The 25,802-nt window shown below is 32.5% G+C and overlaps 1 long non-coding RNA gene across 1 annotated transcript in view; it reads left to right on the forward strand.

Annotated features, from left to right (window-relative positions):
* Nucleotides 1-19,560, forward strand: part of LOC108910097 — a 300,761-nt gene extending 281,201 nt beyond the window's left edge. Inside the window, exon 3 of the long non-coding RNA XR_001964437.1 lies at nt 19,510-19,560. This is a non-coding gene — a long non-coding RNA (uncharacterized LOC108910097). The remainder of the gene's footprint in view (nt 1-19,509) is intronic.
* Nucleotides 19,561-25,802: the final 6,242 nt, after the last annotated feature.

A 25,802-nucleotide genomic window follows, 5' to 3' on the forward strand; every position in this document is an offset into this window, starting at 1 on the left:
AATCTAAAATCGACAGGTCTGAGCGTTTTTCTACAATCTTGACGCAGTTCCTGAAAATGGCTCTGTTTCGTTTTCATTTGGCCACCCTGTATAATATAATTTGTTTTTGCTGCCATTTTTTCAAAATAACGGCATTTGCTTAAAAGAAATTGAGCTCACAATGTTGGAATTTGAAAACAGCAGCTTAAAGTCAATATTAACTTAACCCTTTTCTCGTCCTATAATTTCTGTACTATAATTATTGTAAAGACGAACCAACGATTACATTCTCCACATAATAACAACAGCAGAATCGGTTACAAGCTGCACACTAATCTTCGATTGACTAACATGGCAATATAATGGGTCATTATCCAGGCGTTCTCCACCGAAACAGTACCGGCCCAGCTATTATACATTCGAATGCCTGTGAAATGAGTTATCACCTATGATGACTAGGCCGAGGGAACAACCCTCTCGTAATAATAGATTGGACCATTTGCGTAACTTTATTAGTTTACGGGGTAATCAGTTTTAAGCTAAAAAGGGGAAAACAAAATTAATGTATCCAACTATTTAATTTAAGCTCTGTGTAAAGATACTACGAGTAGTTCCTACTCATAATTCAGTGGCGTCTAAATATTGATAGGTTCGTTAAAATGAAACACTTATTGCAAAAAGACAATCCAACACACTAAATATATACTTACTAGTGCCAAATTCAAATAGAGCAAAGGCATCTGTAAGGTGTTTTCTATTTTCATGTGGTTCTTCAAATAAATCAGAAAATCTATAATTTGGGTTACTGAAATTTCCTTCTGTGTATACTGTAAGTAATTGATGTGAGTGAACACAAAAAAAGGTGAAACTGCCGAGTACATTTTCACTTAATATTGTGAGCATTCTGATAATTTTACTAATTTGCGACAATACCTAATATTTGAACCAGAGTTAATTAATATCACTCAAATATAGGTACCGATTAAATAAGTACCTACTCTAAATAAACTAATATTTAGTACACTTGTAGCTAAATACCGTATGATTCGGTCACTAGCTTAGTTTTTACTGCGTTTTAATAAATAGTGAACGACAAAGAATAAACAGATCTTTTTACCTAGACACATGAATGAGTAAGCTATTTTTTACATTTTAAATATTAACAAGTATTATTTATTTGTTAATGTACATGTATAAGGATAATAATTAATTTCTTTTGCTAGGTTATTACAATTTAGTATTTTCAAGATTATTAACGTTTTCACTATGTTTTATAATTATTGAATATCAGTTTTTGGTATTATGTTCAATTAATTACTTAGTTTGTAGTACGTATCTCTAGTGACATATTGTTTTCAAAGAGTAGTATGGTACCTGCGTATTTAAAATGCCAGAACCGCAAAAGCAACTCTCATTCGTTCATAGCACTTTGTTAATAAAATTGGGATCCGCTGCATTTTGAAACTAACTGCAAAAATCAAGATGACAGAAAATCAGCTGTTTTGCTTCAACATTCTAACGCATTCCCGGTCAAATAATGTGATTCAAAATAGGGTACCATGTAGCTGGGTAATTTGCTTACCTTTTAAAAGTTCGAGTACAATATTTTTGATCGATTTTCTATCTTTATTGATACATTTTGAGTGTAATTTGAGTGAAATTACATTCAATATTTTATTACAGCATAATTGTTATTTATGTTATTTATGCAATTACGCCCTGCCTTGACCATTATCTGTGTTTCACCATTATCAAGATATCAGTTAGAAACACTCATTTTGAAAGTATGAATACGGTAACTTATTTCTTGTATTTTCCTGTAAAAAAAAGTATGCCGATGCCCACCGCTTGGCGGTCAGTTATGCCGAACGTACCTCGGTAATTGATCTGTTCTGCGGTTTTCTCGCTGATATCAGCCAAGTCCGAGATCCGGGCTCCCACGGTGGCCATTCCGCAGATATTCTTGCGAAGATGTATACCATGAAGGGCACCTTAACGGCTCCTTGGAGGGATGCTACATTTTCACAGATAAATAAACTATTAAAAGTTTTATTTGAATTCTTATATGATTCCAGGAGCTAACCAGTACATTCTTCTCAGTTCTAGTTGTGAAACTGGGACGAATGGGTAAATGGCGGCGCTAACATATTTTTTGTTAGGACAATTGTGATCGTATGTGGAATTCTTACCTTATTGTAAAGGTACTTTAAACAAATGTTCTCCGATACTAGAAATTGAGGTACGCAAAAGTTATCTAATAGCACATACATGATTCCTAACTGTTAATATTGCTAGAAACAACTATTTTGAATTATACCAGCAAACAGCTAGATAAAATAATTATCCAAAACATAATCTAAAAATGATATATCTATACATAATTAATACGAAAACACATATCTGGTATACTGAAATTGTTAAATAATACGTGTATTCTTTCGTTCTGATTATACTGAATTTAGTAACATAAAGTGATTTGACGTAATAGTTTGTTGTTTTTTCGTTTACAATCAATTCCCCCACTCCAACTCAAAAAGTGATCGAAATGTGAATTCCCCTTGCCCCTCGAGTACATAAATTTTGTTCAATCATTTGAATCAAATCAGTTTGCTATAACCTAACTTTTTTAAATTGACATTTTAGTTTTATTGTTTTTTCCAGTCACAACAATGATAAATATATGGGAAATAAGTACATGATTTTATTATTGCAATAAAAATAACTATACTATATATGAACTATACTATATGACACCGAAAAGTCAGTTTGTTATATAGACTACGCGTGAATCATGAGAAAGCTAGATGGTAATCCACCCTGCATCGCAAAAATCAAGGAAATATGATACTGTTCTCTTTATGGAAGTTTTATGTAATTTTTGCTGATGTTTTAATACCGCTGTAATTGTCAATATCGATTTGTGACAAGCACTTTCATCGATATTAAATTTATCAGCAACTTCCCTAAAGCTATTCTTATTTGCCAAATAATATAGTTATATGAACTACTTTTGATTTACTAATTTCATAACCACATAATTTTTCTTCAAATGTAGTAACTTGCACAATTTTAATACGGAATCGCATCTCATACGGAAATGTAATCTTCCTCAGAATAAAAAGTTACTTCAATTCAAAGTAACTTTAATTTTTTACGTTTTTTTCGCAGATTTAAATCTACGTCACTGCTGCTGCTGATGCTGCTGCTACTGGTACTGGAATATGATGCATTATCAAAAAATATTTCCAAAATTTGTCTTTTTATTCTAAATTATTGAAACTTGGAACTTGCACTTGAAACGGTTGCAATTTGAAAAAAGCAACGGAAACAAAGTATAACCTCAAAAAGTAAAAAGTAAACATTCTCGGCGAACTCGAAAAAACTGTTCTTCCGTGTTTCTGAAGTGAATAAGAAAATCATTTTCAGTTTAATCACATTCTGTTTATTCAGTTCAGTATATTCACTTTGCTTAGAACGAAAGAATACATGTATTGTAATCATTAGAACTGTCACAATCGGTCCACAAGCCATTGGCGCCGTCAGTCAGCCACGCGAGCTGTCTAGCTGTCGGTTTAGTCGACGATTTCCCTGTAATCGAACGATTTCTTTTACAATTGTAGTTGTCTTTTGATACATAATTGTGTGTAATTATGTCAAGCGGAGTTAATGCTAAAAAACGGGCAAGACTTGCCTACTGAGGCGAACCAGGGCTGTGCGGCAAAACCGTAGTGGGTTCGAATACCGCACGCGGCAGGACAATTCGAAAGAATTTTCCTGTCGTACCCGTAGATGTTTGTGATTGTTAAGGTGGAGAGTAGTGTAAATTAGCAGGCAAAAAAGGTCAAGCATGGCCTAATTGCTGGTAAGCTTCATGACCTTTTCATACTATACACTGAGAAAAGGATTTATTTGGACTAAATAAATATCGTTTGCCATGAACTAATACTAGATTTGGATATTGCCTAGCTTATATAGTGCGAAAGGTAACCAATAATAAGTTCATAGTTTTGTAATATATCTTACTTGAATGTTAATTTATTTTTACTGTAATGTCACATTTCGCCTCTTTATAATTAATCTACATATTTTAAGATGTAGATGACATAAAATTATTAGAAGTATATCTTAGCTTAATGTGAACTAAATGCTTTTCAGTGAAAATAAGTTATTTTAATATTAATAAATCAATGGTTTACAAAAAGTGAACTATTTTGTTTTCACTAATATTAATTTTAAGACCGTATTTTCCGAACTTATTATTTAAGTACTTATTATATACATACCTAAATGTATCGTTCAAAACTACCTGCCATAGTTATTAACAGTTTTTATGAGTTATTAAAAATAAATGGCGGATTGTTAAATTGGGTTTTATTATAACTTTATGAAACTACAACAGCAACACTACGTCCTTATCTAAAACTGACTTTTTGACGATTATTACTGGTTTGACCCTAACTTCCACAGTTTCTGCATCCATTTTAAATAGGAGCAAACGGAACACAGCACTCTGTAACTATATGCACATGTTATACATATTATGAATATGATCTAACAACAACAAGAAACACTACCTATTGATATAGTTCATACTAGCCTACTGAACTACACAATACACTACAGGCACCTTGCATACATAGTCGCCATGATGGCAAGGACACGACTGCCAGGGGAGAACACAACTTGATCACGTGATTGAAATAATGTTTAAATAATATTTTTTACTATTGAACTGATAATAGTTTTAAACTATATAAAAATTTAACTTTTATAACCAGCTGGTTCACATTTAAGAAATTATATATTTGGAATAATTTCAGTGTCAAAAGTATAGAATATGACTAGATTATAGTAAATTGATTTTTCCTACCTAACTAATATTTTTATTTTTACTAAATTTTCTTTTAAATAATGAAGAGTCAAAATTCACGCAAGAAGTAATTTTAATAGAAAACATGTTTTTAATTAAGAATTATAAATTTTTCACTGATTCATAAAGTACAGGGTAGGAAAGTACCAATGGTCTACCTGAAGTTACGTGAGAGCGATAAAGTAAGCCATAGAAATCCATGAGATAGACAAAGATGGGTATAGTGAAGGCGTCTAATAGTCACCGCCCATTTCGCCCTTCCACAAATAAGAAGTGGATTTTATTTGTGGAAGGGCGAAACGGGCGGTGACTATGAGACGCCTTCATTACAGCCATCCTTCTCTATCGCATGGATTTCTATGGCTTACTTTATCGCTCTCACGTAACTTCAGATAGACCATCGGTACTTTCTTACCCTGTATACATTGCTATGTATGGAATAGCATATCGGATAAATGACCTGCACGGCTTTGCTGGCACACATTCTTGTTGAAATTTTCCATGACCATTTGGTATAAATGCTGAATTTTGTTTATTCAGCGCTCAATTTCCTCCTTGAAGCCCTGGGTGGTCATGGGCTCGTTGGCATAAACCGTAGACTTCAAAAAAACTCCAAGAAAAAAGTCCAGCGGCGTTAAATCGCATATATGGACGGATAATTCTGATCACCAAAACGGGAAATTACATGACCAGGAAATGAATCATGCAGTAACTGAACTATTTATCGGGCTATATGGCATGTGGCGCCGTCTTGTTGAAACCACATATCATCTAGATACATACATATCTTGCAATTTAGGCACAAAAACTGGATTAACATGACGCGATAGTGAGCACCAATAACTGCCTGACCAGCCGCGTTTTCAAAGAATGTTCCTATGACACCTCCAGACCAAAATTCGCACCAAACAGTGACAGGTTGTGGATTTGTTTCTCAACAATTACTCGTGGATTTTCTGAACCACAAATGCGACAATTTTGTCGATTAACGAAGCCATCAAGATGAAAATAAGCCTAATCGATAGTTGATTTTGTTCAAAAAATCAGCATCCACTTGTTCCATAATCTATTCAACGTATTCTCTTCGCTTTGTGTGGTAAGTAGGCTTCAGTTTTTGAGTCAATTGAACTTTATAAGTGTGAAGATGCAATTTTTTCATGAGAATACGCTGTAGAGGACTTCTCAAAATATCAAATTCTTGACCACGGTGCCGATTTGATGTTCCTGGACTCCCAGCAACCCTCTGCTTCGATGTTTTGTGTTGAACTGGTTGAATCTCTTCATAGTTGATGAAGTTAAATCACTATTCCGGCTATATTTTGTACGAAGATCAGAACTGTAGCTGTCAAACCTTCATTATATTTAAAATATTGCTCAACATTGAAAATGCGTCACACTGTCTTTCTTTTGCATTGGCAACACTTTACCGCACAAATGGTGCGAAATTCAAATCTTACGTGAATTTTGGGTCAACCCAACCGATATATACATATTATATTATTAGTCTCGTAGTTTTACTTTATTATAAATATATTAAGTACTTTCCTGTAATATCAACATTTAATAATATTGTGTGTTGGGTTAGATATACAGTGTGTCCCAGAAGTAACGCAAAAAATTCGTATATTATTATGTGTTGCGTTTTCACAAAAACGCTAAAACACGTCAATTAGTAAATAGGAATTGTCATTTTGTCCATTTTGTCACGTTGCTTAAACCTTTTTTGCGCTATGTTTTATAAACCTATGACGTCATCGACATTTTTTTAAATAGCACTACCTAATTTTTTAAGCATAAATAGATAGCCTTTTTGAAGGGAAATGCGTCGATATAGGGTTTGATCTACTTTACTTTGACAGGTGCGAAAAAAGCCAACTATTGGAATGAACATGGTTTAAAATAACAACAAAAGTAGGTATCATAAACTGATGCCAGAACTGTGCCACAGCAAAAAATGGAAATTTGTGGATGTTTTGCGTTTTGATTCATTGTAGATACGTTTTTATGTATTGATATGTTGGCGTTTTCGGCGATACGACGAACAGCAGTGTGTGGATTTTCAGTAACAGCTAAACATAACATTTTGCCTATCATTTTCCGTCACTGTCGTTGGACTTCCAGATCTAGACAGATCTCTAGCATGTCCAGCGTCTTCAAAATTGCGTACTAATCTGCATACTGTAGATGGAGGTATTGGTTGTTCTGGATACTTGGCGTTGAATAATTGCCATACTTCATCATAACTACGGATCATATCTCCGTATCCAACCATAATTAGGATTTCAATTCTTTGTTTCTCATTTAAACACAACACCATCGTAATGTAAAGTTATGGTATTTGTAACTGTCACAATGATATGAGGCACTATTGCCTTTGCTACCTACCTGTATGTACCTACAATCAACCAAAACACATTTTTTGCTATAGCACTGTTCGCGCATAAGTTTGTGATACCTACTTTTGTTATTAATTCAAACCATGTCCATTCCAGTCGTTGGCTTTTATTCGTACCTGTTAAAGTAAAGTAGGCCAAACCCTATATCGACGCATTTCCCAAAAAGGGCGCTAACCATTTATGCTTAAAAAAGTAGGTAGTGCTATTTAAAAAAAATGTCGATGACGTCATAGATTTATGAAACACAGCGCAAAAAAGGTTTAACCAGCGTGACAAAACGACAATTCCTATTTACTAATTGACGTGTTTTAACGTTTTTGTGAAAACTCAACACAAAGTAAAATACGAATTTTTTGCGTTACTTCTGGCACGCACTGTATAATGCATAACTAGATTTCTGGTACGAAGAACATTGTTAGGATTCATTTGACAGAGTTTAAAAAAAAATGTTGAACTTGTTTGAATTAGCTTAATATCTTTAAAATAGAAATGAGAGAATTTAGCTGATGTCCTAATATATTACAGTATTTTAGAATTTTACAATTTTCATTTATAACTTAGTCTTTTATTTTAAAAGGACAGTTTTTCATGTACTCCCATTTGTTTCACCTTCAATTCTTTGTGATGGCTTTATATTTTTTTTTCAATAGAACTTATAATTTTCATCTAAATTCTTGTAGATCATAACTTTCTAAATTTAGCAATATATAGTTGTAGTTCCTAGTTATAGTTCACTGTTCCTACGAATTTGATTACACTGCACTAGGTAAATAAGTTTGTATTTTTTTATTATTTGTTTTATTGCAAAACCTTATTTTTTAAAAATGTTGATAACCGTTTTAATAATTACAATATTAAAGTAAATTTGGAAGTAGATAAGTATTATTTTGCATATTTACATTTCGCGTAAAATAGCTTTATTGTCCGTTACAAACAGCAGTATAATATTTTGAATTGTGATAAATATCGGCATTGATTATGAAATAAAGCGTTGGAATTGCTAAATTCATTACAGTGGTCTTTGAAACACTACAGATAATGTAATTCGTTTTTGTCGTAATTCCTGTTGTTTTCATATTGTACACACAATATGGCTATAAATTCGTGGAATAGATTATTTTATATTGCATTTGGACTTTTAAATCAAAAGCGAATGTGTAATAAACTTTAAATGCTCTATTAACACAATTGCAAATGCAAAATAAAATGTGTAACTTTGTTTATATATTATTTTACAAATATAAAAATGGTTTAATGGTAATTGAGTAGGTGCTATAATTCAAGTGGTTGAATAGAACAAAATTATATACAAAAAACACAAAACTTAAAAAAATGACATTTTGAAATGTTGGTGTCAAAAATGTTGAATATTACCAGATTAATGTGAATTTTTACCCAGCCGATATTTGCCCTGTTCTTTCTTTTTAAAAAATATATATTCTCATCTTACCCATGTTTTTTCTTCTGGAGTTCTTTTTGCTTCTAATCGTTGCCATCTAGGTTGCGTTTGTGTTCTCTGGATCTCTTCTTTTTGCCTTTTTCACATTTTTTTTATATTTAGATTTTTATATAGCCTCACTTATAAATTTTAATATCATTTCTAACAATTTTATTTTTTCTGAGTCTACATGTTTCAGATCGATGCAACATATTTTTATACGGACTAAATTATCATATTTCTTAAATAGATTTGTACTAAGCAAATGATTGTCAAAATTTTTCTGCCATACTGTACGTATCTTTGGGAAATTATCCCACTATACTTGATCTGTTTTTAAATCTGAAGTTAGTTTCTTTTATACGCACTTTTCAAGCGTTTGTTTTGATATACAAGATGAGACGGGAGAACTGCACCAGATTCCAGAAATGGATTTTACACTTCAAAATAATAAGAAAAAGCTCAAATGTTGTTATGCGATTTTCATTTGTTTTCAAGTTATAACGTAATTACAAATTTGAAATCAGAGTACCTATGTCATACCCCAAGTTCAAAAGTCAGTGTTATTTTATGTTGCAATAGTTTAACATTTGATTAGACGTTTATACGACCAAAGTGGTAGAAAATGCCAAGAACGTATTCAAATTTAGAGTTAGAGTATGCAAATATCATGTTTGTTTATAGTTTTTGTAATGGGAATGCTAATGCCGCTGATGAAGATTATAGTCAACGGTGTCCGTATCACAGATGTCCCGATAAAAATGTATTTATCAGTTTCCAACAAACTGTGCAAAACCAGAAACCTTCCCAGTGCAAGTATAACATGTAAACAAGCTCATCTACACGGTTTAGTTGTAGAAAATATTCTGGGTGTAGTAGAAGACGATCAACTACCAGCTCACGGGGAATTGCTACTCAATAGACTCTTTTAGTGAGACGTCACATATTGGGGCAACCCGCAACAAATTGCCATAGTTGAAATTGTACAGACCGAATCTGACACTTGTGTACTATAAAAATGAACAACTACTTCGAATTAATTTATTTTTACAAGGATGTAGAAGTATTTAAGAACAGCCAACATGTGTTTCGTAAAATAGATGTGCTTAAAACTTACAAGAAACGATATAAAAGAATATTCATTTTAAATAAAATAAAAATAAGATTAGCTGTGTTAGTCCTAATGCTCATGTTCGGAAAGAATAGCCTCATACGCAAGTGAGATCTTGTTGCAATGTTATGGCCTGTCATCATTATCGTATTTTTTCTTATTTTGTTTAATCTTGGCATTTTCTAGTTATACTAAGCATTTTTATTGTTTTTCTTGATGTTGTACTGTGTCAGTGTCTTTATCGAGTGTTTTTTTCTTCAAGTGGTTTATTATAGAGGTACTCTTAACCACAACCAAATATTTCTTGAATGATATCCTGTTGTGAGGCTACTTCGCTTACATTAAATTATCTTTAATGCGCATGCTCAGTAACATTGATATAATTTTAATTTATTAATTACTATAAAATTCAATATTGTTCTATAAATTTAAATATATAAATTCTATAATTCTTTTAGTTTGTCACTTGGGGTCTGAAACTTCTTAAATATTTAAGGTCATGACAAAGAAGCCATTGTCCTTATGTCCAAAGTACATAAGGTCGAAAATGAATCTTGTAAAAATATTGAGAAATTCTTCATGACAACTATGGGGTTGCCTATTATTTGGCGTATGTGACGTTACTACTAGATAAGTCTATTGGACATTCCACAAAAAAAAGTAATAAAAACCCTCCACGAGCATGGCTTATATCCGTACCATGTACAGAGAATACAACATCTACAACTGGAAGATTATGCTAAGCTTAACGAGTTTTGTCCATCGATCAATAATAATCATCTTGTATCTTGCATACTTTCCAACCAACATTCACCCGAGATTGCATACTCGGAACTCTCATGTATGGCATATGGTCAGACGAAAATCCTAATATCACTCGAAAGTAACTTTTAGCATAGGTTTTCGGTAAACGTGTGGTGTGGTATGACCGACAGTTAATTAATTGCTCTTTTCATTTTGGAGCAAACTCGCAGGAGACCACTGCTTAAATTTTTTACAAAATAAATTACCAGTACTATTAGAGGATGTTCCTATAAACATGATAATACAAATGTACTAGCAGCGCGATGGAGCTCCTGCACATCCATCCATCCTGCTCGTCAAACTACATTTCAACGAGAGGTTTGCGGGGCGTTGGATTGGCCGCTGTGGTCCTATTAGTTGGCCTTCAAGATCCAAAGACCTCACAGCGTTAAATTACTGTTTATGAGGCTGGGCTGGTTCAAAAATGAAGTGTTCAGTTAGAGTGAACACTGGGGAGGCACTAATTCGACGTACCATCAATACTACAGCTCCTTAAGGAAGGACATACAGCACTCAAGAGAAGTACAGACGCCCTTTGCAGACGAAACAGAAAGTGCTTAGGGGTCAATGATGGAATTATTGAACATTTAATCAAAGAACGCTGTGATTAATAGAATATCAATAAATTATTTCTATTATTGGAATGTACTGTCTACGCCTCCGTTTCCTACTGGATTTTTGTTGCGTAATTTTTTTCGAAGCCGCGGCTAGTGAGACTTCTGGGAAGGCGTAGAACTTTGTATTGCTTCTTTCGAAGATGGTTTGATACTGAAGTAATAGTCTGATTTATGGTTTTACCGTGGTCCGAGAGTCAGTAGGCGATTCGTATTTCGTATGTGTCTGTCACTATCTAACTTAACTGACTACTGATGATAGCGATGTCGCCGTTTTTTCGCTGTCTGCGATGATTTTGTAGGGTCTCTGCACGGAGGGATTTGTGCTTATTTTACATTAAATTAAATGCAAAATTTCTAGTTCGGTGACACCTCCCTCCTTCGTGCGAATCGACTTTACTGACTGTTAGGTCTAGTTTTATTTGGAACAAAGGAATGTAATGTAATATGCAGTCTCTGGGGAATATATGTCACTTTCACTCGCGGGTATTTGTCACTTGGTTCGTTCGATTTTCACACTCGCGACATTTCCCGCACTCGAGTCCGCGGTTGATGTCGCTGCTCGGGCTGCTGGGACTGCTGCTGGCGTCTGACTCGTTAACTGGACAGCTGGATCGGGCGTTCTGCTCCGGATTGTGGCTGCTCTGGGACTGGATTCGTGATTTTTTGGCTGAACTTAGGCAGCTGGCACGGCGACTAGAGCGTAAATCGTCCTGATTTGATGGCTCTCTGTTGTCGACTCGCTGCTCTGGCATGGGCTCTAGGTTGGTTGGGAAAGCGGCTCGGGAACGGTGGTCCTCTCTGGCCTTGTTATCTCTGGGCTGCTGATCTGGCGTAGTGTCGGTGGTCTTGTTTAGGTTTGTTACCAGGGCCATGTTGTGGCCTGGGTCTCTGGTCTCTGGGCTCGCTGTTGGCTCGGCTTTGGCTGCTGCAAGAGAGTTGACGGTCGCTCTGCCTTAGTGGCTTAAGCTGTCTGCGGCTTGGACCTGGCTGTGGTGACTCGACCGAGAGCGGTATATCACCTTGACATAGTTGCTCTCTTGTGGCTGATTGGCCTGGTTGTGGGGATTGTGGGTTGTGGTTGGTGGAGGTGGCTCGTCGTCACGTCATCGTTGCCCTGGGGATGGAGGTCGTCTATGTGGTGGAGTTGAGTTCGAGCGCCGTGTCGCCGTGTCATAGGTAACGTTTCCCAAATGTCGTAGTACCGGGATCAGTCCAGACCGGGGCGAAAGCTTCTCGATTCGTCGGATGAGACCTCAGTATGACTCGTGCGCCGACTTGGAATTCGGTGGGCGGTTAGGCGTCTGGTTAGTAGAACCTGGCTTGGGAATCTTGTTAGCGAGCTTGGATAGCAGCTCGTTCTGGTCGCTGATGTTGCTGTCTTGTCCTGAGTACGGATAGTGCTTGGGGCAGGTGTTGATCCAATCTCCAGCAACTACGCGCACGCATCAAAGCGCGAAGAACGTTGCCGGACACTCCGTTATTCCACCGCTATAAGTGTGGCGGGGTGTCGGCCTTGTTTACGGCTGTAGCACGTTGCATAATCCTGCCGTAAACGCACCAATGAAAGTTGTTCCGCTGTGGGTGGTTCCTGCCTTGGAGTGGAGCGTTGTGCCGGTCCAAAAAACAACTCGCTATCCCTTTCTGAATGCCTTTGGATTGGGAGTGGATATCTGTTTTCCATATCGATGCCACTCGAGGCTCCTTAGTTGGGCGCCATGTCTACGCCTTCGTTTCATACTGGATTTTTTAGAAGCCACGGCTAGTGAGACTCCTGGGAAGGCTTCGTATTGCTGTTTTTTATAAAAAAAAATTACAAAATGATGGTTTGATACTGAGATAACAGTCCGATTTATGGTTTTACCGTGACCCCCTGTCACTATCTAACTTAACTTACGATTGATGACAGCGATGTCGCAGTTTTTTTTTGCTGTCTGCGATGATTTTGTAGGGTCCCTTGCACGGAGGGATTTATGCTTATTTTACATTAAAGTTAATGCAAAATCTCTGGTTCGGTGACTCTTAGTTTGAAAATAAATGAAAATCGCATAACAACATATAAGTATTTTTTTTATTAGTTTCAGGTATAGAGTCCATTCATAAAATTTGATGCGATTCGCCCGACTCACCCTATATAACTAGTTTGATTAGATTTTGATACGAAATTCATGGTTGTTTATATGCTATATTAGAAATATTGGTAATTTCTGATAATTCATGACATTTGTTCAAATTTCTTGTTCGGATCAAATTGAAACTTATATTCTGCATTGACAAATAGTGTTTCTATGCTATTACTCATTTTTGTATAAGCATATTCAATAGTTATCCTTTTTTATACAAAGCAATAGATTTTTTTATATTTATGACATCTCTCACACTTTTTATTTGAATTTCTATATATTTAATTTTGTGAATTAGGTTTCCGCCGCTTCACGTTTCACTCTTTTTCAGTTTTCCATTATAGTTGACTATTTTTCTGTACCTATGTTCATTCTAATTTAAACATAATTTTCTATTTATTCTACTAATTTAAAAGTTGTTGTATGTTCTAGTACAATACTAATAGTACATAGTGCACATTGTGGATATGAAATGACGTAATATTAAAATGATACTCTACCTGGCGTATTATACAGTTGACATAGAAAAGCGACAGTACGTCATAGAAATTAATTTGGTTTAAAATTTACACAGAATAGTGTGCATTCAGATCCGCTTATATTAACAGAGAATGAACACCCGGATTCTAGAGTTAAAAAGTTAATTCTGACTTGGCAATGCGTGAAAATTTCATATCACTTTAGAAGGAATGCTTAAATAGTATAATTTGTCAGCGATTATATTCCGTGGTATCTATGCATGCTGGCTAGCAGAATCCATTTTCCAGTCGGGCGGCCACCATTGTGGGCTCCGCATTAGGCCGGGCCGATCCGAATGAGCGAACCTTCTGATAAATTGCCTGAATGTACGCCAGTGGCAGGTAATTCACGGGAGAAACTTTAGAAATTCTTACTTCTTAACACTTTTCTGCCCTCCACCCTCTTCTAACTTTCTATTCTCCGAGAGTGTTTGCTCAGTTGAATCACATATACTTCTACCACATAATAGCTGTAATCGAAAGAAAATTGCTTTGAACTTTCAGGTCACACAAATACAACTGCGGTTTGCTTTATGGAAAATATTTTTAGCGATAATTCGTTTATAGGTACCACATAAATTATTTATTGCCCTTTGAAATTACTTAAAAAAATTTTCAGTCAAAAATTTATCTCATCAGCCTGACATGATGATTATTTTAAAAAGTTAATTCAGTAGTAATTTTCAAAATAAATAATATTAAATAAAGAAAATTAAATTACTCTCGAGGAAATTACTGGCACAAAGATTAAATTTATAACTATGAGAGAAATAATGGTTTGTTCTATATTAAAAACCATGGAACAGATTCATAACATCTATAACAGACCTCCTTTCTGTCAAATGATTAACATATACGCATGAATAGTCTAAAATGGTTGAATTGTATTGTTCAATTATGTCATCTTTAAACAGGAATATGCAGTTGTTTCTGCTGCAATGTTCATTTACTTTTAATGTAATTATCTATTTGTAAATTTCCCACAATAAACATTGTACATAATTTTAAATCACAATTTAGATTCTAATTGATTTTTGTTGATTTATATTTTTATTTCAGTTGTTTTACCAGTTTTAGACCAATTTGACAATTGTTCAATTGCCTCAAAATTTATATCTGGAAAGTACTCTGAATGACAAACCTATTAGTTCAAAAAACAGCCCTTATACCCTTATAGTTTTGCTGCAAATAAGGGTTAACTTTAACGGGCTATAACCCCGAAAATAATGGGCAGATCATCAGTTTTTTTAAATACTCGTTTTTCCGAGTACTTTCAAACCATATTTTAAAATAAAAAAAATTAAAAAAACATTATTGCAATTGTTTGTAAGCGAGAAAATTGCGAAAATGTTTAAATTTGAATTTTTCAAAAAGCATTTTAAAGCTTAAGAGCTCTTCTTTTTGCGATGAAATTTTCAAGTATTCAAAGGCTTTAGATTTTTAGAAATTTGATGTTGAAAATTATTTAATTTAAAAAAAATAAACAATTATTATGTAAAAACTATTGAACCGAATTGGATTAAATTTGGTGTGATGATTCTATGCACTATGAAGTTTAATTGGGAAAAGTATGAAGATCCTAGGTATTATTCAAGTGTCTGAAAAAAATTGACAAATAAACTAGCATTTTTTGCAATTTTTTAAATGATTTTTCCTATTTTTGCAATAACAATTATTATATTTTCGAATAATTGCAACTAACTCTATCTTGTTCAAAATTTAATTATAAAAATTTTTATCCTCTTCCATTTTTGTCTAAAATGAATAGTTGCTAAGTTGTCGACGAGAAATCCAAGAAAAAAAAAAATTTTTTGCCAATTTTTTATACTTTATTGCAATAACAATAAAGCCCACGTTTTTTTTATTTGTATAGAAAAATTATCATTTCTGATGTTATTTAGAAGCCGATAAAGCAAAAATCTCCGATCATATGCGTTTTACCCAACCCGAAACAGATACCGCCTGTACTACCAGCAAAAATTGTTTCAAATACAGCCGGATTATTTATTTGTTATATAATTTAATAATGCATAGTTTTATCTGCCTGCTAGCTTTTAAATAGATATATAACCGTTTTTTTACGTTGCCGCAGCTGCCCGTACCCTCGTGTAATAAATGAGTTAAATAGCAAATAATTAATTTTGGTATTTGGCGTAGTAATCGAATTTTGTTAGTATAATTAAACTTGATTATATAATTAACCCATCACAATAAATTATCCGAACGTGTAGTGACTTTTTGTGATATTAATTAATTAGGAATATTGTAATAGGCTAGGCGATGCATAAATAATATATATCTAGCGGTTACACTGAATATGTCACATCTGCCTGCATTAATTTCATAGGTGAGCAATTTCGGGTACGTGGGATTTAATGGAAAAAATCAATCACAGCCCGTATCGATGTTATGGAACAGCTTATTCTGGATAAACATAAAATATTTAACCTGTTCTAAATATGTTACATATATCAGCCAAAATTTTGTCACAGTTTCATGCTTTGGCACAAATTTATGTCCTGCGATTAAGTATAAAGTATTCGGTATGTCGATTTATTGGTGCTTTCGCACTAACATTAAAAGTACGTTATTTATAAATCAGTATAAATACAAATTATGAACCAACAGAGTAGATTGAAAATTATGTAAATCAAAGTCTACCTACATGGATTAATATAAAAGTTATTTGAGAAATATACCTACATGCAATTCTATAAGCTTTTTGATTTTACGATTGATGTTTTTTTAGTGTTAAGACATTTGCAAGAAGTTTAGGTAGTAATTTTAATGTTACATATTTCCTTAGGCTTATTGACATTTTAATTAGTAGACACATTCTAAGAAACCTATAGTAATATAATTTAAAATCATATTGAACTATAATTTTTGTTGTGTTGCCGAAAATATCACTACTTTTAATTTTCTTTGAACATTGAATATATTTTTCTTTTTTAAGCCTTATGTGATTGATAACCCAATTTCATCATTTTATTTTGGCATGAAATATCTGTTTTTTTAGATATATGTTTTATTATTAACTGTTGTACATTTACTTTATCTTAAATGCTAAATATTTCAGTGAATCCAAATAAATTTCAAAAAAATCATATCAAATGAAGTCAAATATTGTTCTTTGATACCAAAAATCTATAACAAATATATTTAACCTCGTAGACAAGATTCTTAACTGATGATATTATGGAAAACAATATTATTAGTTAACATGCCCCGACTAACATTGAAATAATGATCTAAAATATATAATAAAAATGATATACATATCTAAATAATATTAATTAAAAACACAAACAATCCCCAAAATGTAGAAATTGCTAAGATTTATCTATCGTGGCTATATCTATTTGTAAGGTTGCATTGTTTAATGAATCAATGTAATATCATTTAAATATACAGGGTGTTTCGCATAAGAACCGACACAGACCAGGGGCATGTAGGGGAACGCAAAATATGATGATTTAACGCAACCTACCTTTATACTATGCTGCACCCCTGAGAAGTTATAGACCTTGAAAGTGGGGTGTCAAAAAAGTCTCGGTTATACTTGAACTTAGAAAAACCAAATTTGGTACACCGTGTGAGTGTACCAAGAGTATTAATCGACAAGTAGAGTTCAAGATTTTAAAGAGTCGAAAAATGATGATGTACCATTAAAATGTGACAGATTTTTTTAACCCGTTGGCGGAACAACTAATAAATTGGTATTGTAACTGTTCATCATCAAAAATTCAAAAGTTGGCTATGAATTTAAACGTCAAACTTGACAATCAGAAAAAAAGTTGGAATATGAATAATTTAATAGAAAAACTTAAACAAGTTATAGAAATTGTTCAAAATGGTCATCGTTTTTTCTCAAGGCATAAATTTATTCTTCGTCGAAAATTGAAATCTACTCTATCCAATAACTGCTTTTATCCGAAATGCGATTTCACAATCAATTCTGCTCGAGACGCAACTAGCGAGGAATAAACAAATTTTTTTAACGTTCCCCAAAGAATGAAGTCACATTTGTTGAGGTTTGGTGCTCGTGGAGGCCATTGTGGGCAATTATTTCCTCTCCCAATCCATTTTATTTGTCTATTCCTCGTCAATTGCGTCTCGAGCAGAATTGTGGAATCGCATTATGGATAAATGCAAATTCACTAGAAACAGTCAACAGTTATTGGATAGACTAGACTAGACATTTTTCGACGAAGAATAAATTTATACCTGAGAGAAAACGATGATCAATTCGAACAATTTGTATAACATCAGTGCAAATTGTATGTTATTTCTGTTATTTCAGTTGTTTGCTTTTATATTAAGATATTCTTATTCCAACTTTTTTCATTCCTATTCGTTTAATTAAATTCATAGCCAACTTTTGAATTTTCGATGATTTTAAATAACACAGCTACAACATATTAGTTATTCGTGTTTTTATTGAAAACGACAAAGTTTTTTTTTAGACTAACAAGAGTAAGAAAAGTTTTAGAATTAAATTCCCCATAAAATAAAGTAGGAAATATTTTTTTTTAGTCCGCCAACGGGATAAAAAATCTGTCACATCACATGTTAATGGTGCATGATCCCTTATCAACCCTTACTGTCGATTAATGCTCTTGGTACACTCACACTGTAGCTTTGTTTTTTTTTTCAAGTTCAAGTATAACTGAGATATTGATTTTTTTCGAAATTTGAAACCCCACTTTCAAGGCCTATAACTTCTCAGGGGTGCAGCTTAGTATAAAGTATAGTATAAGTTGCGTTCTAGATATTGCTGGTATAATTCAATGCTAATCAGGGCATGTAGTACGTAGAATAGTTGTTTTCGCAATATCGTTAATTTACTATCTTATCTAAAGCTGAATACTTTGTGCGTACCTAGGTTGTTGGTATCAAAGACCATTCTTTGATATAATTTGTAAAGATCTTTACGGAACATTTTTTTTGTATTTATTGGAATTAATCTTTAAAATAAAATAAAGATCGATAGATTATTTGCTAGGTACTTTGCTATTGCTTTTGCTATTAATTGCACATAGTGATATTCCAAATTGATCATAAAAGTAATTTCTTTTGGAGTAAGTTTTTTGTATGACTAACATAATGTAAATTTTTTTTACAAATTTAGTAATTACTTACATTTAGTTTTGTACAGAATTGAATAATAATATATTACACAAAATTTCACATTTCTTTAGACAAAAAAATCATTCTCCAACGTTTACAATGAATTGCAGAAGTTTTTACAGTTTTTTTGTAAAATTATAAATAATGACTGGGGCGGCTTTGAACACATTTATGAATTTAAACACACCATGAGGCTATTTGACAGAATGATCTTCGTTAAAAAACGTTTACGAAAAAAAGTAGTGAAATTAATTCTGTAAATTATATCATTTGCATTTTATTTTTTAACCAGATTGCACAATTCAAACAATGAGCAGAATTCCTTAATACTCGATTGCTTCTATAGTTAAACTAAAACATCTAAAGGAAAATCAAATCCAAAAATTCTATTCTTATTTGTACTAATAGTTAACAGATTTAAATTTACGAGAAATAGTTACTTTCTCCTTTTCGTCTTATAAATAAAAATAGTAATTTAAATTCTAGTGGATAAGTATAGAAAAATAAAGCTTTTCTTTTTTTGCAGATAGAGGACGCGATGCTCATGTTTGACAAGCAAACAAATAGGCATAGAGGTAAGTAGATATTAACATGAATATAAACAACTTTATAGTATAATGCATATTTACGTCCAACTTTAAAAAACTCTTGAAATAATTACGGTTAAATACTTATTTTTTTTGTAATTTTGGGGAACAGGATATTAACATATACAAGAAATTACTTAATTACATAGAAAATTAAATTTAGCCCTTAAAATATTGATTTCATATGATAATACCAATGTAAAATAAGTAGATCATTTTATACAAAAAAATTTGTACATTTTTGGGCCAAAATTGTGAAATGAAATTTAAATAAAATTTATATCTGCATCTGCTCCATACGAAAAATGACGGTATATTGCAAAATCCTAATATATAGGAAAATTTCATAAGTCAGTAAAACAAATATAGTTTCTCATTTAATTTAAATCGACACTATCACATTCGTCATAATATTAACGAAGCATTTGATTGCCCTTTGTATTTATTGCCCTGGATTTATTATTAGAATTAAACTCGATAAAATGGATACATTGAATAATATTTATGCCTAAACAATAGATCAGTGCAAATAAATAACACTGCAAAATGACTTTTGAATTAAAGCGGTAAATATTCAAACCACAACAATAAAAAGTTTTTTTGACAGCTTTAAATGCTATCTATCGGTCGTTATAATACAGTGTGAACCCTAAATACCTAAGTACAGAGTTTTCATAAATATTTATAAGCTACGTAACCGCCGAGCTTAGGCAACTGACATTACAGGGTTGGTACTGGTGTCGGAAAATTCCTAAATCTTGCCAATATTAATGATTCGTTTACAATGAAGAATGACAAACCGTTACGTCTACGCTCGAGATAATACGATCGCTGATTGGTTGAATAGAACCTCCTGAAAAATTACATCAGTTACAGCCGGTGAAACAAAATGTTGTGTTTTAATATAATCTTAATCTTATTGTTTCAATAATGTTTTATTTTACCGAAATGTGATTTGCCTAACATTAAGGAAATTAAGCATTTTTTTAGAAGTATAAAATAAATTGACATGATTTCATAAATGTATTGTTGACTTCGTCTTCCACTTACCACTGTACTTCTATCCTCACCAGAAATAGTTTTATTTCTATGTAGTGAAATGTGTATTTCTACGTATTGAGCTTTTACTGAGGAATGTGTACACCAAAACCAAATATGTACAACGTTTGCCATTAGATATATTTGGCAAATGTGCATACAGGGTGCCCCACTAAGGTCGGCGAAGTACGATATCAGGAAAATTATAGGCCCTAGAGCTTCGGGAAAAAATATTGAATAAATCGACCAAGAGAAATCACTGGAAATAGTTTTCAAGTTCGTAGCTCAGTCGTTAGGGGGCGCAGTCTACATACCAAAACATAAAGTTGAATTTTTCTCGAATATGTTTCCTATTCAGGTATATTCAATAATACAGATATGGCTAGCCGGCGTGTAACTTTTGTTACTGACATTTTGTTCTATCTCTCAACAGAAAGGGTGGCGGAAGCCGCTAATATCTGATCAGAAAAATGCATTTTTTTAAGGATTTGCTCATCAAAACCCCACAGTGTTAACCTCGTTGGAAAGGTCTTTTCATGCTTTATCTCGTGGTGAATGCGTAATGTCATTTACCTCAATATGGAAACCTATAGATGGCGTTATTTCAAAAGGATGCCGTTTTATCGATTTTTCTCAAAAATTTTAACTACAATTTTCTTTACATAAATGAGTTCAGCACAAAAAATTGGCACAAGTTTGAAATTTCTAACGAATGTGATGTTTAAATGGTATAGCCTATTTAGTTATTTATTTGCGCTGTTTATCCAAGTTTAGGTTGTTTCACGTTTTCTTAAAAAAGTGAAATGGAAGGATAAAACTTTTTATTGGTTAGTTTGAAGGACATAAAAATTAGCTACATTTTGACGCTAAAAAGGGATCGATATCTTTTTTTTGTTATCAAGTTATTTGCAAACAAGAGAGGATATCTTCGTCGGTATTCTCTTCAGTTGTAAATAAATGTATCTTGTATTTAGCACTTTAACGCTAAGTGACAAATGAATAAACAAAATGACAGTAATAAAAATTATTGTTATATCAGCCATCATTTTTATTTATCCATGATTGAAATATGAAATTATATTTTTTAAAATACTTGTAATTTCTAGTCAAAAACTAATCGGACCTATTTTCATATAAGAAGTGTTTGAAATTAACCCAGCTAGGTATATACCATCTGTGAAAGTTTGCCATAGAGCTTGTAGAATACCCTTAGCCCATCATTAAAAGCTCTCCATATCTGTATCTTCAGTAATTTTTAAGATAAAAAAAATGTCAAATAGTAAAAAAGTTTAGTAAAAACGAAAAGAGAGTCTTTCCAAACGTCGACGTATATTGTGAAAAGTGGTTTTATAGCGGTCCCTCCTATTCTCATTGTGAAATTCAAAATTACTATTTTTTAATTTTTTAATTTACAATATGACCAAATATCTAAAACAAAGAAAGAAAAATTACTTAAGAACTTCTTTCACTCAATGTAGTAATGTTTATTAAAATATTTTAATAAATTAAAATATTTGAATTTATTTTTTAATGAACTACGACCATATCAAAACAATGCCGTTAGTAGCATTCAGTTCCAAAATTTCTTTTTGTAATAATTTAGTGGACTACAAATTAGATAAATGCAAATTCCATGCCATTCAGTTTGTTTCTGAACGAAAACACATTATTTATCAATGATCTGATGGTACGTTCGTCGTAATCAACTACAGATTCTCAGGAGATAGAATTTGTGGCGTCCGAATTGGCAAACAAAGAATAATGGAGGTTCATATTTAATGTACGAGTATTTACTGGGTCTTTCATTAAAGTTATTGGATGACGGTAAGAAAATCGTTTATTTAGTGTAGTTATTTTTCTTTTTCTTTCGTCCGTAAACATAAAGATAAGTTGGATTTAAACAAAGATTAATGAAATTGAGATTAGTTTATCAGCAGAAAAATGTGTACTTTTTATGTTATCAGACGTATACCTATTCAGGGGGCGATTTCTTGGATTATCAGAAAAAAAGTGTGTTTTGCACCACTTTAAATTTTAATTTAAATATAATTTTATTAAAGTCATAAACTGCTAAGCTGCCACAGTGGTTTCTCACAGATCTGTTTTAGAGACAATATTTAAGGACAATAGGAATTGGTTAACTGAATTTTAACATCTTCATGTCTTTTCTCTTATTTTTTTCTATCTCTGTCTTCTTTCCTAAGACTCATGTATTGCAGATAAAAATGCCAAATTAAGCACAAAACATTTCAGTTTAATTGTGGACTATTTCGTGTCGTTGTAACTGCTGAACTCCAAGGAATTTGAATCCAAACTTAACCCAGTAATTAGACATGGCTAATTAAAATCGGGCTAATAATCCTGCTATTTGGCTTAAGCGTATTAACTGACTAATAACCCGTCTATATTTCTTTGACGTTTATAATTACATTTCAGTAAATGCGTTCAATCCCTCTTCATCGACAGTAATGTAACTAAAAATAACCATGAAAACAATAGCTTTGAGATGGGATAAATAAATACCAACGAAATAATTTAGCTAATGAACTTAGAAGCATTATAAACTTTTACTGAGCTATCAAGTTTTTATAGTCAAACTTTAAAAGTTGAGAGAAGACGTTATTCTAAAAAAAAATAAGTTCATCTAACCATAGCTAGTATAATGCTTCGTTTTCGAGATGGTCTTGAAATTAAAAAAAAAATCATATTTTTGAAATTAAAATAAACGTACAACATAATTGAACAAATCCAATATTAGTGCGATATTGATCTAAATAGAGAAATTCATTTGACCTGGTAGGGTAGTTTGGCACTCTTATATTAGATAATGATAATATTTAACTACAATTTATTCTGTTATGAAAAAGTTTATGAGTAAATTTTAAATAGGAACAGTGTCTCCTACATTTTAGAGATTGAATAGTAAGTAGTTGTAACCTTTCGCTATACTCATAATCATCTTTATTAATGTTCAGTTTAAAGAGCACAAAATTGCGTATTTTCTTTTAATACGCTCCAAACGGTCTACATGATCAGCAAAATGTGGGTTCCAAAAAATAATACAACAATATTCCAAAATTGAAGTTATATAAAAGAAAAATAGAAGTAACATTAGTGAAGTCTCCAATTTGTCGTTTAAAGAAACCACTCATTCTAAAACATTTGCTCAATAAATCTTCAATATGAGAAGTGATTTTCAATTCATAATCAAATTTTACTCCCAAATCCTTCACTGTCTTTACTCTTTCAAGTGTAATATTATCAATAAAGTAATCTGACAACCATATATTCTTTCTATGGGTAAAAGAAGTTAATTAATTATTATTTTGAACAAAAATAACCAGTATGTAATCAGAAGTAAAAAAAATCGTTGTCGCAATAATTTTATTTTATTAGGAGGTTACTAACCATTGCTATTTGTAAAAGTAAAACTACAATAAGAAGCTATGGCTACTATTAATACTGAACTTAAGTATGAACATTTTTATTGGTTTTATTTTGCCAAAATAATTTTGCACAAACTGCTTAAAAGAATATTAGGAAGATCTCATTGTACATTCAAAAGTTAAGGGCAATGTAGCAAAAGTAATAAAGTGCAGGTTTTTTTCATATATTTCCACGAAATAGTAGAAAAAAATAAGGAGGATGAATTTTTGGAGGTGCAATAAGAAAATCGAAATCTTGGAATTCAAGAGTTTATTAGTCCTCACTGATATAAGATGTATAAAAAAATATCGCTGGCGTCCATTATTTATAGTGTATGTGTGATTTTTGGTTCAGTTCGGACTAAAATCAGGTAAATAAATACGTAAAACACCATTTGCTGAAACTTCAGAAAGTTCGGAATGTACTACATGATGTACAGTAAAAAGATGAATTGATTCACAAAGATCACAAGTGATGGAAATGTTATCTTGCGTTACAAGAATTGTTTCAATTAGAGAACTGCATCCCTTAAAGTTTTCAATGATGCGGAAATCGAACTTGACGAAGTTATAAGTGGGGCTCCCTGTGAAATACTTTTCTTCAAACTAAACTAGTCAGTATCAGCAATATACCAAATTCTGAATTCACGGAATTGTTAAGTTTAATGGTGCCGACAGAACTGAATTATTTATAAACTTCTAATTACACTGGAAGACTCTATCTCTAAAATGGGTAGTTGTCTATTATAGATCCCTCCGTAGCTCTATAAAATAAAACACCTTATCACTGGTATGCCCTAATTTATGTATACATGGACAATGTGGGATGTATGTCAAAAAAGTACTTGTAGAATATTTAAACCGTTTTACGATATCTAGTGTAAAAAAAGGGTTATGTCAATTTTGACGAAAATTAAGGATCGCTTTGTAGTTCGAAAACGATGAAACGATAAAATGTCCACCCTGTAAATATTTTCTTCACCTACAGCCATCCCAACTGCACGCCCTTATAGAAATCAATAACACTCTCTACTACTATACTACTTCTATTCGACGCAGAAAGGTTCTACCGACTCAGCGACACCAAAATCACTCCATTCGGACCATTCCTGTGCACAGCGATCACGACCGAACATTTGTTACACTGAGTGTTGCTACCTTCCACACCCACACACAGAGATATTTCTAACACCTAGCGTTACACTATCTTCAACATTTCCAATATTAAAAGAATAATTAATTTTTCAATATACAGTGTGTATGGGGATGGGGTATCGCACTCTTGTAAACTTTTTTACTGTTGATTTTTAGGAAAAAGCTTTTCTTGAAAAAGTTTTGTTTATCTTGGGAAGCCATGAGCAGTAATTAAATATGTGGTAAAACATACAGGGAGTCCAAAAAGTTTCAAAATGTGAAATTTTCCTTAAGCAGAGCGCCTTTTATTTTTGCTTTCGTTGAAAACTGTATTTAACAAAGTTATTGGAAAACATGCTTAAATACGGGGTTTAGTAAAAAAAGAAGAATAATCACATTTTGCATATAAGAAGACGCGATTTTTAATTATTTTACTTAAAGCAGACAGGAATTGTAAAAAATAATTACACTTTTATTTTAAATTTAATATACCTAATATAAAACTATAAATTCTTGAGAAGTGAATGTTCCCTTAAAAACTCAACAGAATACAAACTGCAGTATATGGCATTTCATTAAAGTCATTAACAGTTTTATGTATCATATTGTTGTACTTACTTATTTAGTATTATGCA

Source organism: Anoplophora glabripennis, unplaced genomic scaffold, assembly GCF_000390285.2.
Source record: "Anoplophora glabripennis isolate ALB-LARVAE unplaced genomic scaffold, Agla_2.0 scaffold399, whole genome shotgun sequence".
NCBI lineage: Eukaryota > Metazoa > Arthropoda > Insecta > Coleoptera > Cerambycidae > Anoplophora > Anoplophora glabripennis.